We start from the raw sequence: 755 nt of genomic DNA on the forward strand, positions 1-755 counted from the left end.
GTTTGAATTGTTCATTCCTTTTTTTTTTTTTTTTTTTTAATTAAACTAACAAAATGTGTTGAAATGTAATTTATCTTTTCAGGAGTGTCTTTTAACAGTGTATATACTCAGATTTGGAGGGTGCTACTGCATCTTGCAGTTGATCCATTTCCAGATGTCTCTGATCTGGCCATGAAGGTTCTCAACAGCATCGCATACAAGGTACAGACATTCCTGGGAGCCTAATTACGTCTGCCCCATTTCACTGTGCTCACATATTTATCTGCTGTTTCTTCTTATATCTATATATTTGTATAGATGCATCTAAAAAAAATTTGAATATCGTGGAAAAAGTTAATTTTTTGTAACTTATTTCAAAAAGTGAAACTTTCATATATTCTAGATTCATTAAATGTAAAGTAAAACATTTTTTTAAAAATTTGTTTTAATTTTGATGATTAGAGCTTACAGCTCATGAAAGTCAAAAATCCAGTATCTCAAAATATTAGAATATTTACATTTGAGTTTCGTTAAATGACCATCCCTACAGTATAAATTCTGGGTATCTCTTGTTCTTTGAAACGACAATAATGGGGAAGACTGCTGACTTGGCCACAAGGAGGGTAAGTCACAGAAGGTCATTACTGAAAGTGGTGGCTGTTCACAGAGTGCTGTATCAAAGCATATTAAATGCAAAGTTGACAGGACGGAATAAATTGGGTAGGAAAAGGTGCACAAGCAACAGGGATGACCGCAAGCTTGAGAATACTGTAAAG

Source organism: Sinocyclocheilus anshuiensis, unplaced genomic scaffold, assembly GCF_001515605.1.
Source record: "Sinocyclocheilus anshuiensis isolate Anshui unplaced genomic scaffold, SAMN03320099.WGS_v1.1 scaffold379, whole genome shotgun sequence".
Classification (NCBI taxonomy): Eukaryota; Metazoa; Chordata; class Actinopteri; order Cypriniformes; family Cyprinidae; genus Sinocyclocheilus; species Sinocyclocheilus anshuiensis.